The 15,075-nt window shown below is 40.3% G+C and overlaps 1 protein-coding gene across 2 annotated transcripts in view; it reads left to right on the forward strand.

Annotated features, from left to right (window-relative positions):
- Window positions 1-2,097: 2,097 nt before the first annotated feature.
- Window positions 2,098-15,075, forward strand: part of slc38a5b (solute carrier family 38 member 5b) — a 34,834-nt gene continuing 21,856 nt past the window's right edge. The window contains exon 1 of one of the 2 annotated variants that reach the window (XR_828266.4): window positions 2,098-2,377. The gene's annotated coding sequence lies outside the window, so the exon portion shown is untranslated. The remainder of the gene's footprint in view (window positions 2,378-15,075) is intronic. The other variant, XM_010875644.3, reaches the window with a different exon arrangement.

Below are 15,075 nucleotides of genomic sequence, written 5' to 3' on the forward strand. Positions count from 1 at the left end.
AGAGAACAGCTACAGGTGCTGGCAGGCTTGCTCACATCCGGAATCCACCTAAAGCACTTAACTGGAAATGTTGATTCTTATACTCTCACATCTCCTGAGGATTACTACCAGGCTGAGTTTTATAAGATGCTGGACACTATGGATGCACCACTAGTATAGCACAAGTACTGAAGCTGCAACTATCCTCAGAGACCAGCTGCCTGAGGTCCTTGGTCTTTTCAGTGAGGTAGAAGCACTTGTTTCAATGCTTTAAGAAGACTTAAGACCTGACTCCGAAGTATAATGAAACAAAGCTGCTTAAACCATGTAGCAGTCTGTCATGTCCATCAGGACAAGTTGGATGGATTGGACAGAAAAACTTTTTGCCAGCAGTTTGTCTCTTGGAGTGAGCAAAGAAAACTAAAGCTTTCAGTTAGGATAGAAAAAAGTTAGGATGGAAGAAAATGAAGAGAAGGGAAGTTGGTAAAAGAAGAAAGGGTGGCAAATAAAGAAGGAAAAGGGATGAAGAGAAAATTAGGAATTGGAAATTTGAGTTTAAAAAAAGAAATAGATGGATGGAGAAGAATATAGATATTTTTTCTTTTGGAAGGAGGGAACATCTGCATATAATCCAGCCTTAATATTTATTTATTTATTTATATAATTATTTTAAAGAAAGAGTACTTGAGAAAAGGGCATCATGATGTCTATATGAAGTTATTGTACTTTGCTTTTGTCGTGTTTCAAAATAATTGAATGAAAGCATACAGTATGCTTTTTAAAATATGCACAAACCTATTTATATCTGACTTGCATTTCTTTCATGGGTATTTTATAAATGTTATAATAATGCAGACCTATAGTACTATTACCTTTTATATCTAGTAAAACATACCTGTCCTAGATCTATGACGTGCAAATATTTTGTCCCCCTCACATTTGAAATCAAACCTATGCCCTGGTTTGAGAGCCATGGCAAGGATGCAAAAAAGCATGCAATAATTTCTCTCCTGACTGTTTTACAAATTTCCACCAGGTTTTGAACCTGCAATTTGATGAATGGAACAATACATCAGTGAAACAAAAGTTTTTGGCATTTAGTAACTTGCCTAATACTATGCCAACTACACATGTAGCCTCAATTGATGTGTACACACGTCTGTCTTGAATAACAAATGTGTTGGGGCATAGCTGTGCCTGGCTCCCGTTTGGACCATAGGTGATAGGGCTAAGTCGTTCTTAATGTTTAGGCAATCATTTTGAATGAATTCAGGTAATTTATGTTTTTACTATTAGATGGGAGACCTTATTTCAGAAATTTTGTGACAGACAATTTTTTCTTTGTGTTGCTGGCATGTGGCTATTTTCCCAGACTACCTTAGTTTAACAATGGCCCCTGGACCAACAGAAGTACAGTAAAACAGCTCCATAACATCAAAGATCCATCTATTATTTTACAATAGGTACAAGGTTCTTTACTGAATATGCATCCTTCCTTTGACACCACTGAGAGCTCAAACAGCTCTATTTTCATTTAATTGGACCACCAGACCTGGTTCCAATCCAAGTGCCAATGCCGTTTATCAAACTCCAGGTGCATTTAATATGTTGTTTGCTCTCAACCAAGTTTTTTCTGCAAATAGTAATCTTTTTCCAAATAGTATATTGGCATCGAAGTGACATTAAATTAGCCAGCTAGTCTATTATTTTATTTTGAGATTTCCATTGACAAACACATTTGCAAAAGTCCTGTACACATTAGAATCAGGATGACAACCATCAGAGAGTACTTTACTGTTTTGCCATTTGGTGTTTGGGCATTTGTCCTGCCCTAATGACCTTATTTAATTTAACTGCTTTAGAAAGTTTTCTGTGTAGCTGCATAGTTATTCACTGAAGCTAATCTCATAGCATTGCCTTGTGGGAGCCCATTGTAACTCATTCCACTGGTCCCTACTTGCGCAACTTCAGGTTGATCAATAAACCAGATTTATTTCCAGTGTTGTCATTTTTTGCAGGGGGGAGGGGCGGTCACATGTGAATAACAGTCTGATTATATGACAAGTACATAGGCTTAGCCTAACTCTATCTTTGTGTCTTCCAACAGGCAGTTCAGCACAGTTGTTGTGAGAAAAAAACAGCAGATATAGGAGTGACCATGTGTGACATCACAAGAAACCTGAGACCATTTGAACAGCCCTCTAACGTGCCTTTTCCTCTACATGTGTTCCCACCCTAACCCTGTCCCTTTCCCCCAGAAGACAGGCTCTGTTCTTTCTCTTTGGTTCTAAACTCGGGCCAATTAGAACTAGGCAAAACAACACGTTGGCCAAAAAACTTTTCTTTTCAGGACACAATTTACTATCTTTTTGAAATTGTACATTCTCTGCTTTAGAAGGTAAGTGAATCCAGTCCTTTTTTCTGCTCTATGTATTGTCATGCCACGTGTTAGTTATAAGAAGTACTTGACAAGAAAGTTTAAATATGGGCATTCCGCTGGTCACATTTTGTGGATTTGTTGTGAGGAAACATTTGTGAGAATTGTCATTGTTGGCTGAAGTAATTGTTTTTCTTGACCTCCACAATATATGATGTCTTTCTATTCTTCAATATTCATGATTGGGAAGGTTTTTCTGAGAAGTTTCATGTATGAGAAATATTTTACAGTTTTTGGTTGTCAGTGGTTGCAGCTGTCAAAATCCATTTTATTTCTACAAATATGGATTGAGTTGGTGGGTGTCAAATTTCTTGTTGGAAGACACGTCTGAATATGCCCATTAAGAAATGTTGCAGGCTGACAGTGCTATAAATCAGTTGAGCTCATGAAAGTGATGGCACCAACTGACATGGAATTCGGTGTCCACTGTCTTTTATTTTATGAATACAGAATTTAGTATTGTTCAGAACAGTATTTATAGGTTAGTGCGATGCTTTTGTGAATCCTACACTCACAACTAACTGAGTGTATGATTCACAAAGCATCGCATTTACCTATATCTCAGATCATGACCTCATTGTGTGTATGCAAACATTCCTGACCGAAATGTCACAGTATGTTTTTAACTGTATTTTTAAAATAGAGTTTTACTAAATTAGGCAAGTCTGTTATACTAGGGTCTAATGCAGAGCCTCACATTCTTGTTTTTAACTAAACCTTTTCTCCTTTTCCAATTGATTTAAGAATCAGTAATAATGGAAACCGTCTTACATAGAGTATTCAGAGATTATTTATTTACCCAGTCGAATTGCTTAACTTCAGTGTCAACAGTGCACAACTAAAGTAACTCCAGGACTACTGCGAAAGCATAATAACATCTCAACCAGCCAATGGGAAGTAAGAAAAATATGGACGGTTATTACATAATATGTAATGTATACACCCCTTTATTGCACAGAAAACTGAGGGTTAGAGAGAGTTTACAGTATGTGCTGTGCTCAGCTGTGCAGTATACTTTTTTTCACGCACATGTGTTTCAGTCACTCACACACCAACTCTGAATTTGTATAATACTATAAATAGCTTAATACTATATGCAGGAAGAGAGGGAATTTGTCAAAAGCTGAGCTATCTAAATAGATTCCCATTCCCCATGCCACAGTTGTGTGAGTAAGTCTTATTAGTAGGCTTTTAATTTGTGTAAATAGCCCTCACACAATTTATCTGATGTATATAGGCAATGTGTATGCACTATTACAAACAAGTGTGTTACATTGTGATATGTTCCTCTGTTAGCTGAATACACAGTTTAACTGGCTTTCTTCAACACACCATAACAAGGAAAACGTATAGATGAAACATTCCGCTAGTTAACGTTTTTCAATTAAAGATTATACTATTTTTTAATGGGTAAGTCAAATAATTGAGAATACATTTGAGTCCAAAACCCTTGCCCTATTTAAAAATATTCTCCCATTTCATCATAGTTATAGGGTAATATACTATACTATACTATATATATATATATATATATATATATATATATATATATATATAGTGGATATAGAAAGTCTACACACCCCTGTTAAAATGCCAGGTTCTTGTGAAGAATGACACAAAAAGAAATCATGTCTGAACTTTTTCCACCTTTAATGTGACCTATAACAGGGACTATTCAATTGAAAAACAAACTGAAATCTTTGAGGGGGAAAAATAAAAAATAAAAAACTCACAATGGTTGCATAAGTGTGCACACCCTTAAACTAATACTTTGTTGAAGCACATTTTGATTTTATTACAGCACTCAGTCATTTTGGGTAGGAGTATATGAGCATGGCACATCTTGATGTGGCAATATTTGCCCACTCTTCTTTGCAAAAGTGCTCCAAATCTGTTTGATTGCGAGGACATCTTCTGTGCACAACCCTCTTCAGATCATCCCACAGATGTTCAATTGGATTCAGGTCAGGGCTCTGGCTGGGCCATTCCAAAACGTTAATCTTCTTCTTGTGAAGCCATGCTTTTGTGGATTCGGATGTGTGCTTTGGGTCATTGTTGTGCTGACAGGTGAACTAACTCTTTATCTTCAGCTTTCTAATGGACGCCTGAAGGGTTTGTGCCAAAATTATCTGGTATTTGGAACTGTTCATAATTCCCTCTACCCTGACTAAGGCCCTGGTTCAGGCTGATGAAAAACAGCCCCAAAGCATGATGCTGCCACCATCATGCTTTACTGTGGGAATGGTGTTCTTTGGGTGATGTGCAGTGTTGTTTTTGCGCCAAACATACCTTTTGGAATTCTGGCCAAAAAGTTCAACCTTGATTTCATCCGACCATAACACATTTTCCCATGTGCTTTTGTGGCACTTGATGTTTGTTTTTGCAAACTTCAGCCGAGCTTGCATGTTTTTCTTTGTAAGAAAAGGCTTCCATCTTGCAACCCTACCCCATAGTCCATTCATATAAAGAATACGGGGGATTGTTGTCACATGTAGCACACAGCCAGTACTTGCTAGAAATTCCTGCAGTTCCTTTAATGTTGTTGTAGGCCTCTTGGAAGCCTCCTCGACCAGTTTTTCTTCTCGTCTTTTCATCAATTTTGGAGGGACGTCCAGTTTTTGGTATTGTCTCGCTTTTGCCATATTTTCTCCACTTGATGATGACTGTATTCACTGTATTCTATGGTATATCTAATATTTTGGAAATTATTTTGTACCCTTCTCCTGACCTCTGATGCTTTGGAAGCTCTCTGCAGACCATGGCTCTGATATGCAACTGAGAAAATGTCGAGCTAGAGCAAGTGCAACGTCATCTGGTTATATTGCTTTTCCCCAACTAATGTGATTTGAGAGAAATAACAAATCACTGGTAAAAAACTATTATTTACGTGAATAACAAATTTTCTGTCAAAATTGACACAACCCAATGGATTGTGGTACTTACTATATATACTGATCAGACATAAAATTACAACCACTGACAGGTGAAGTGAATAACACTGATAATCTTGTTATCATGGCACCTGTCAGAGGGTGGGATTTATTAGGCAGCAAGTGAACAATCTGTCCTCAATGTTAATGTGTTAGAAGCAGGTAAAATGGGCAAGCGTAAAGATCTGAGCAACTTTGACAAAGGCCAAATTGTGATGGCTAGACAACTGGGTCAGAGCATCTCCAAAACTACAGCCCTTGTGGGGTGTTCCAGGTCCGCAGTGGTCAGTACCTATATAAAGTGGTCCATGGGCGGCCAATGCTCACTTGATGCATGTGGGGAGCGAAGGCTGGCCCATGTGGTCCGATCCAACAGACGAGCTACTGTAGCTCAAATTGCTGAAAAAGTTCATGCTGGTACTGATAGAAAGGTGTCAGAACACACAATGCATTGCAGTTTGTTGCATATGAGCCTAAGTAGCCGCAGACCAGTCAGGGTGCCCATGCTGACCCCTGTCCAATGCCGAAAGCGCCTATAAATGGGCATGTGAATCACAACTGGACCACAGAGAAATGGAAAAAGGTGGCTTGGTCTGATGAATCACGTTTCCTTTTACATCACGTGGATGGCCGGGTGCGTCGCTTACCTGGAGAACACATTGTACCAGGATGCACTATGGGAAGAAGGCAAGCCAGTGGAGGCAGTGTGATGCTTTGGGGAATGTTCTGCTGGGCAAACTTGGGTCCTGCCATTCATGTGGATGTTACTTTGACACGAGCTACCTACCTAAGCATTGTTGCAGACCGTGTGCACCCTTTCATGGCAGCAATATTCCCTGATGGCATTGGCCTCTTTCAGCAGGATAATGCTCCCTGCCACTAAGCAAAAATGGTTCAGGAATGGTATGAGAATCTGTGGCATGTGCTGGACAAACAATTCCGATCCATGGAGGCCCCACCTCACAACTTACAAGCCTTAAAGGATCTGCTGCTAACGTCTTGGTGCAGGATACCACAGCACACCTTCAGAGGTCTAGTGGAGTCTGCCTTGATGGGTTAGGGCAGTTTTGGTGGCAAAAGGGGGACCTACACAATATTAGGCAGGTGGTCATAATGTAATGGCTGATCTGTGTATATTTAAGGTGAAAAATGTCTGTGGTGGGGTTTAAAGTTTACCTTTTCTAACATTCCCATAAACGGCCTTAGTGCACAAACCATCTTCGGAGGAGATGTTTGTTTTGCTATGGTCACAATGTTGGAATGCCTCAAACAGAGGTGGCATTCAGACCTCGGAAGTCATTAAACAACCTAATCCTAGGTGCACTTTCTTTCCTGGTTGTTGCATATGTGATAGTAGTTAAGTTTTGTTTTCCCTGGTATGGGGGATAGGCTTGTTATTGGCTTGTTCCAATGCCTTTTGTACCTTAGCCATAAGTTCCCTCGCAATGGGCCATACCACTGGACCATACTGCAGACAAATGTTCTCTAAATACGGTAATGTGGGTAATTATTGATGAGAAGGGGAAGGGTTCACCTCTCAATTCTCCTTGGCTAAGTTGAGGATGCCTCTACATCGTTCCCTGTAAAGGAGTTTGAAAGATAGGGTAGTAACATGCTCCAATCTTTTCCATTTCTGGCCACCATGCATGTCAGCAGATGGTGGACAATCTTGTGTAATTGGTTGATTTTGTTAAGCTTGCAGAGGTTCTTCATAAGTCTTGATTGAAAGGCATGGCCTGGTCTGTCTGGATGGTATCAGGTAGGCCCGTGTGAGAGAATAGTAGAAAGAGTGACTTGGCGATACCTTTGGGTGATATGTTCCAGAGGAGTGTGGCCTCAGAGAATCTTTTTGCGTAGTCTGCGATGACCAGGTTGCAGGGGTTCAAAATTCCCATTTGGGGTTTCTGTACTGAACCCTTTCCTCGAGCAGTCATCAGGAGTCTTTGCACCTATACTTTGTGCCTCTGAGGAATTGTAGTTGGAGGGGTGATCGCCTGTAACACTGACATTTCCAGGGAGAGTGGGCTAGTATTGGTGAGGAGCTTTCGTCCTCACCTGTTGTCTGTGCCCCCAAACTTTAGGTGTAGAACTTGCACTGAGGGCCTTGCAGAGAGGGCAGGCCATTCCCAGCCATCAATTCAATTAAATGGGCTTTATTGGCATGAAAGTAAAATTTTTGTTGACAAAGCATTTTACAATGTAATAAGAAAAAAATGCTTACAATTATTATTAAAAGAGACAATGTCTAGGTGTAACTGGGAAATGATTCCAGTTCTGATGTCACAATGACCTTTTGAAGTGACTGACGGTTTGTTGACTGTGGGATGTAAACATACATTGCCCTGTACACAGGAGACAGGAACCATTTCCTGCTCAAGTTGCAGCCCTTTTGTCAGTGGAAACAGTGGCTGGGGAGCTACTTTTGCCAAAGTGTGGGGAGGAGCCAGTGAAGGCATCTTCTCTCTGCCTGGTTACATTAGTTTGCTGGTGTCAAGTTATGTTTCCATTACTTGGGCTAGATAGTTAAAGGAACCGTATGTAGGATTGTGGCCAAAACGGGTACTGCAATCACTTTTAAAATACTGTAGAGCGGTGTACCCCCTCCCCCTCCCCCCTGACTCGAGGTTGCCAGACAAGCTGCAGGATTGGGCAGAAACGTAGGCTGCTTCTACGAGCTTCCAATGGCAAGTGATGACGGATCGTACACAGTAAGTTTTTTTTCTGTTAATTATGTTTATGCTTAATTAACAGAAAGAGATATTTTGCGAAGTAATTATGTATTGCAAAAATTTACTAATTGTCATTAGTCAAATATAATCATAAAGATGTATGCTCGTATGTGACAGTACATTGTTAGAACAGTAGCTGTTAGTCTAACTTGTAACGTTAGGTATCTGTCATTAACGTAAGTACAAGCACAAGCCTATGTCACTATGTGTAACCGATATCAAAGATAAAGCTATTCATTTAGCTGACGCTAGTAGTGAAAGCTGCCAGCTGTATTTTTTTACTTACCCTGCAGCACATGTCCATAACGCTAAAATATGTGATGTGAAAGATTACATGACATTCTACTATTTTTGGCTGTAGAACTTGCATGAAAAACAAGTAGGCTACAAAACGTTCCAAGTGGGCCAACTTTTTTAACGTCATAGGCTACACTGTGCTTTTCATTAGTGTTATGGACATTAGAAAAAGTTATTTTACCTTGGAATTGCGCCTAGTGCTTCCAAACCAACACTAACATAGTGCATAGCCCAAAAGTTAGAGAATGTTTATTTTGAGTTAGGCTTCTGTCTCAATTACGTTTCAAATTGCCATAATGGGCCTGCTAATGTTGTTTTCCTCAGCATCTCAGCATAAGGACAGAGAAACGGGCTCTGATAATGCATTGCTAATGTTAGCATACGTCCATATGAGCTAACGTAACGTTACTTTGCACAAACATGCATAACTTTGTTCGACTGTCATGAATATATGAAATGTCCATTGACATCAAGTACAAGTTAGTCAAACATAGATGAATCTTACCTGTCCAGGAGAAAATTAGCAACGTTGGCGTCTGTCTTCAAATCCTTCTCGGTTTTCAGCCGTCTCCATCTTTCAAAGGCATCTCCTATACAAATTCTTGTTTTATTTCAGACTTTGTCATGACGTATTTCGGAATTATAACAAGGTCTTTTAGATTTCGTAACGTTAGACATTATTTATCCGACTAGAGTTAGAGCAACCCGGATCCTGAAACACTACTGACTTTGTGATTGGTAGATAGGTGGAGGGTGGCGCATCAGGCCAAAACACAACATGACAACGTCAACATCAGTTGAGGGCTGCAACTCTCACTTTTAAATGACAATATCCTGGCCAGACTACTGTTGTCAGTGATATAAGTATTTGAAATGAACATGATTTCTTAATGTCTAGTGACACATCAGGGCCATTTTATGATTAATTGAAATAGATTTCTTACATACGGTTCCTTTAAGGGTCTTGGCATTGGCTTGACCCACTATTCGCTTGAGCTGCGTAGGGAGCTCTCAGAGGGATGAATAGGACTTCAAACCAAGAGGATAAGAGCATTTATCTGTGCCCTTACTGGTTCTTTGCTTTAGAATTTCCATTTGAGGAATGAACTTGTAAGCCTTGACCCTCTGGGGGATATCGTAATGGGCTAGATCTTCTGCCTTTAATTTCTTGGAGTTGCTGGCTTCTTGGGATTACAAGCCATAATATGCGACTTGGGCTGGCCCTGTCAGGAAAGGAGCAACAGTCCCTAGGAGCCAAAGAGTCATCACTCCTCCCAGGTGGCAGTGCATTCAAACAAAGTCTTCAACACCGTCATTTCCAGAGAGTTGAGGTAGGACAGCGTGGGCAGCAGTGTGGCACCCTTCAAGATTTTTGTTTTGTTTAATCACGCAAGCGACACAGGAAAAAAGAAGGGAAAAGCAACTGGTGAGAAACAAGGACACATGCTCAAACTGGATTGACCTAAAGAAGAAAGAAAGACTGAACTATCGAAAAAGAACTAGTACTCGTCCTCCAGAACAGTTGCCCACATACTCCAACAATGTAAACAGGGAACAACCAAACATTAAGCAGAACAGGTGAAAAGAAACAAACCAACAGCAGAGACTGAAGTGTTTATTTTAATATAATATCTTATTCCATTTGTACAACTAGAAAATGTTAAGGATTAAAATATGTGTATTTAAACAATGCAAACAAAATATTGTTTCTCACGAGACAGTTGGTGCTGCTGCTAGGTCCCAGAACTGTGGAACCGTCAGAAAGCCTGCTTCAAATAAGCCACTTTCCACAAAGAATGTCATGCCTTTTTACGATGTCAAAAACATGGTCCCATATAAACACAATTTCACCAACTAGTAAACAAGCTCTTGTGATCATGCTCACTTAACTTGGGTCACGCTTGTGTTGTCCTTATTTGAATGCAGGCTCTTCATTGCGTGTGTCTTCGGAGAAAAATGCTCTTGTCTTGACTTGTTTGTGTGAATCTGGATGCCAACTGGTATGGGTTCTCTTGTGGTGATGTCAAGTTTTCTTCAAGAATCAGTAGCAATTCTTACGCTGCATAGGGGTTGTCATGAAGGAAATGTGTTCCCTGTGTGATCTGCGATTGACTTTGAAAAGTTGCACAGAAACAGGCATACCTGCTTTAGAGAAAGTACAGTAGTTTGTCTCTTTTGCCTGGCACTCTCAGCTATTTTCCAGTCTGTTTAGCCTGGCTAACTGGTCCACTGTTAGATGACAGGAGTGAATCAAAGGCCTCCCAGACAAGTTCAAGAAACATGCCCTGCAGTTTTGATGAGGTGAAGTTGTAAGTACACAGGAAATGCATGGCTATGACTGAAGACTGACGTGGGGGATAGACAGGTTCATTATCTGTGTATTTTCTGTGCATTTACCATTTGTCTGTTAGGATGTCTGGTTCAGGGTCAATAATGCCTCTGGCACATTCCTCCTGTTGGACAAGGTTGGGGTTGATTGAGGAACGTTGATCTGGGCAACAGACTGGTGCTCTGCCCCATCAAATGGTGGGGAGGATTGTTTGTCTTGGGTTGCACAGGCAACTGTCCTCCACTATTAAGCAAAAGGAGGCTCTGTTGCCCAAGATTGGTTGCTTGTGACAATCATAGCATACAAATTCTGCATCATACTGGAGAATAACGACAGTTTAAGGTATCCCTCCGCCCTTTCAGAGTGTAATTGTTATCTGTTCCCCGGGCCCTAGCACCCATGAAAAGAGAGGAGACTCCTTAACACGTGATTAGATGTCAGAGATCCAGGATGACTGGTTCAATATTGTCACAGAGTGCCTGCTGTAACAGGGTAATAATACATTCATAAAGAAGTGTTTTTGGTATTTTAGTAGTATAATGAGATAGGAAGAAGATGCTATGGAGACAGGTATGTAGAGGGAGGCAGAGTGGAAGGGAACAGTTGTCTGAGCAAGTGCTTCCAAAAGTTGAGAATTAAACATAGATCAAAAATGTTAGACGCAAGCGATCTGTGAAGAAATGTCTACATTTATCGATTTAAATAGACGAAAAAATACATGCATAACAATGCATACAGCAGATCTCAATAACAGGCAACAAAGGCAACATGTCAGAACAATATGCTTTTCTCTGAGCAGGCTAACTTAGTAACCTCCCTGTCTCCCACTCATTTTAGAGAGGGTATCATGAACATGGGCATTTACTTATTCAGTGTTTGTTCCTTTCATTCCTGACTTCCCTCTGAAAGGACATTAGGATAGATGATTGAAGGGACCTCACTTCAGACTCCAAAGTATTTAAAGGTGAGGCACAGTATTGAGGAAAAAAGGACAGAAGAAGCAAGCATTTGAAAGTTAGAAGACTTACGGTTATCTCCACTTAGCAGACCCTGATCTAGGTCTTTTCAAAACCCTAGTGGGAAACTTACAATTGTGCTGGAGGTGAAAATGAATTCCCTAGTTAACAACCGTGATTGCACTGACTACCGCGTAACCTCCTCTGTGGAGTCACTAGAACACAAGACTGTGCAGCTTTATCTGACATCTTCCACCTCATCTATGTATACAACATACTTAATATAAGTGTTTTAAACTCTATGTTGAGATATCTGTGTACCAAAAACAAATCTAGCCATGAGGCTTATGACCCGTTATGTTACTGACACCACAGAAACTGACCCTGGGTTTGTTGTTATGCCCCTGTGACAATTGCATGCACATCATGTGTTTTCTAACAGTTGTCATGGTCTATTCAGGGAAGAAAACCACTATAAATCAGGATATGTGGACCTGCCTAAAGAGCCTATTTCATTGTGCATTTCTACAGTAGTTAGTGAAAACAATGCAGAATGCCTGCCATGGGCATGTCAATCCCATAGACCAATACCAGGGAAGTCGCAATAGGCCTTAATTAATTAGCCCCCCCAAAATAAATATATCGGTCAATATATTTTCTCCGAGATGTATTTTTTCCGTCAACCTTTCCATCACATCTAAATTTGTATAGAAATTGTATAGAATCGTGTTCCTTTGGCAGCATGTCGGTTGCGTTTGATGCTTTGAACGTAACTCGCTCATCTGAAGCCAGCTGTCTTCTGTAAATAGTAGCTAAAGTTAATAGTGGCCGGAGTACATCCTCTCAAGTTCAAAATGTAATAGCACTGGAAAGCAACAGTACGTTTTGCTAATCAATATAACCTTTCAGCTAGCCCACCACAATTTTTTATAGAAATGTATGGAGGTAAAAAAAAATTTTGATCGTAAAAATGTAATATGGAAATTGTTTAGACAACCCAGATAGCAATGAGTCGGCGGACCGGAGGCGGTCCTCCAGAGACAGTAGAAGCGTCAAAATGTCGTAATCGCAAACACGTTTGCCAACTCACCGCCAGCGGCAGCCGCTTTTTAAAAGCGGCAGTCGCCTTCCTGCCGCCTTCGTTCTGCGGCTGGCCCGCGGGCCAACCGCCGTTCAGCCGCCGTTATACCGAAGACGGACCTTCCGCAGCAAACGCTATTTTCGAGCGATCTGCCGCTTTTATATATACATACATATTTAATATTTATAGCATGCAGTTTATCAAGAATAATGATTGAGCAAACCAGACAAATTTCCATTTGGCGTTTTAATTCCACATTTTAAAGTACAGTAACTGTCATTGAAACAAGATGCGTCAGATCACTGAAATATTAATAACAATCAGAAAAAATATATATAAATACACACTACAGAACATGCAGATTTCCAATTACATTTTGGTTAAAAAAAACAGCCTTACAAGCAAATTATAACAACATTTAACAATAATTGTTAATAACATAAAGAGGTCAGCTCTGGGATGAAAATAATTACCAGTAAACATTCTAACTAAGTAATGAGGATGTTTGGTGCCAAAGAATGTGCAGGATACCAAATAAATCCAGGTATAACATCACATTTTCAAGCCATTTCTAACAATAGGATAAGTGGTAATAGTTTAGAGTAAAGTTCTGGAGTAGAATAGACCATTATAATGGCATTGCTGACCTGGAGCACAAGATTTACACTGTGCTGCAATAAGATCTGTGTCTCTTGTATCTGTGATAAAGAAAACTTGACATATATATATATATAAAAATACAGACCATTATAACTGCAATGCTGACCTGTGGCACAAGGATTTACAAGCTATATTTAGCAATAGAATAACAGTTAAGCACTGACTGAATGAGAGTAAGTAGAATATTTGGTGCCAGGTAATATGCAATATCAAGTATCAGAGGTATGAAATAGTTTTTCTAAGCTATTATTATTAGAAGAACAGTTAAGCACACTGATGGAACGAAAGTAGAGTTTTAGTACTAGTTAATGAGCAATTTCAAGTAACAGGTATGAAATAGGATTTACAAACTATAATAGAATCGTTAAGCACTGAAATAAGCCAATACTAAAGTTAAAATACAAAAAAAATTTATTTCCACAGTGAACAGGGTGGATTTGGTGAGTGTAGTCTGGCAATTCTGGCTTCTTGAAGTTACTGACTGCAGGATAAATTAAGTGTTCCAGTTGTCAGTGATGCTGGGGTGTCAGTAGTCAGCCTAGGTTTAAGGGGTCGGCTGTGGGTCCCTCTCAGCGGTGCGGCCCCTTTTTCCGCCTTCACGATCAGATGCTCCTTTCAGGTAACGCGTAACACACCTACAGGGGTTCCCAGAATAAAAGAATAAAGTAGTCAGTCCTGGTCCCTCATATACTAAACTATGACATTTACACTCACCTAAAGGATTATTAGGAACACCTGTTCAATTTCTCATTAATGCAATTATATAATCAATCAATCACATGGCAGTTGCTTCAATGCATTTAGGGGTGTGGTCCTGGTCAAGACAATCTCCTGAACTCCAAACTGAATGTCAAAATGGGAAAGAAAGGTGATTTAAGCAATTTTGAGCGTGGCATGGTTGCTGGTGCCTGATGGGCCGGTCTGAGTATTTCACAATCTGCTCAGTTACTGGGATTTTCACGCACAATCATTTCTAGGGTTTATAAAGAATGGTGTGAAAAGGGAAAAACATCCAGTATGCGGCAGTCCTGTGGGCGAAAATGGCTTGTTGATGCTAGAGGTCAGAGTAGAATGGGCCGAATGATTCAAGCTGATAGAAGAGCAACTTTGACTGAAATAACCACTCGTTACAACCGAGGTATGCAGCAAAGCATTTGTGAAGCCACAACACGCACAACCTTGAGGCGGATGGGCTACAACAGCAGAAGACCCCACCGGGTACCACTCATCTCCACTACAAATAGGAAAAAAGAGGCACCAGCTCACCAAAATTGGACAGTTGAAGACTGTAAGAATTTTGCCTGGTCTGATGAGTCTCGATTTCTGTTGAGTCAGAATTTGGCATAAACAGAATGAGAACATGGATCCATCATGCCTTCTTACCACTGTGCAGGCTGGTGGTGGTGGTGTAATGGTGTGGGGGATGTTTTCTTGGCACACTTTAGGCCCCTTAGTGTCAATTGGGCATTGTTTAAATGCCACAGCCTACCTGAGCATTGTTTCTGACCATGTCCATCCCTTTATGACCACCATGTACCCATCCTCTGATGGCTACTTCCAGCAGGATAATGCACCATGTCACAAAGCTTGAATCATTTCAAATTGGTTTCTTGAACATGACGATGAATTCACTGTACTGAAATGGCCCCACAGTCACCAGATCTCAACCCAATAGAG

Source organism: Esox lucius, chromosome 12 (genome assembly GCF_011004845.1).
Source record: "Esox lucius isolate fEsoLuc1 chromosome 12, fEsoLuc1.pri, whole genome shotgun sequence".
Taxonomy (NCBI): Eukaryota; Metazoa; Chordata; class Actinopteri; order Esociformes; family Esocidae; genus Esox; species Esox lucius.